Source organism: Galeopterus variegatus, unplaced genomic scaffold, assembly GCF_000696425.1.
Source record: "Galeopterus variegatus unplaced genomic scaffold, G_variegatus-3.0.2 Scaffold10550, whole genome shotgun sequence".
NCBI classification, from domain to species: domain Eukaryota; kingdom Metazoa; phylum Chordata; class Mammalia; order Dermoptera; family Cynocephalidae; genus Galeopterus; species Galeopterus variegatus.
In genome coordinates this window covers 24,774-25,770 of record NW_007736661.1, presented here as the reverse complement: position 1 = coordinate 25,770, position 997 = coordinate 24,774, and positions in this window count along the sequence as shown.

Genomic DNA, 997 nt, shown 5'->3' with positions numbered 1-997 from the left:
ACATCATTTGGGTTAAAGAACAACAAATTAATGATAAAGACGGGTCGTCACTTATCACCTGCTGTTTAAGATTCTCAGATTCTTACTTGAAATAAAGCATGTTATTACTGAAATGGATTTTTATTTTATTTAGTGCCATGATTCTTATTCTTTTATTTTATGAAATAGTCACATGTGATTGGAACGTAGTGTCCAATATATTGAAAGCATGGAGATTCTCTCTCTCTGTAGGTTCCATTTGACCACAGACTGAAATTTCCCAGGGAGGGCATTTCTGTATTAAGACTTCTCAGTTGAGAGGCTAGAATCATCCAGCTTTTGAGATTCTACATGCCTAAGAAAGAGATCAGCTTACATACTATGAGACGAGATGTGGCCTCCGTTTCCTACATTACTATAGACATGCCCCGTAGATACCTGATATCTGAGACGGATGATTCATTCAGATGTAGCACCCTGTCACCAAACCCATCGGTGCAAACAGAAATAAAGTCAGTTGTTTGGTATTTTTATACACGACTAGATGAATGAATGACTAATTCATTTTTTTCAGCCAGCTTTTTTGGTGTCACATAATTGCAAGAATGAAAATTGACAGATTTTTAAAAATACGTCTTTTCAAAATCACATCTTGAGGAAAAAAGCTTGGCCAATTAAGAAGGTTGAAGGGGCTGTGAGAAACTGCAGGCACTTTTATTTCCAGCTATCAACAGAATGGAAAAAAAATTCAACTTATTTGTATTCATTTATTTATAAGGGTAATGAATAAGTTAAGGAACACTTCATCTCGAACACAGATTGCTTTTATTTTAGCTAAGCTAATGTTTCAGTTCCATATATATTTTAACATTTCCATCAATGTGAAACACCACTTTTTTCTTTCTTCTTTAAAAAAAAGATTTACAAGCACTTTTATGGCACTCAAGGAAAGTAGGCTGAAGGTTCATAATAATAATTTTCCTTTTAAAAAACATCCATCAGACCAAAATAAAATCAT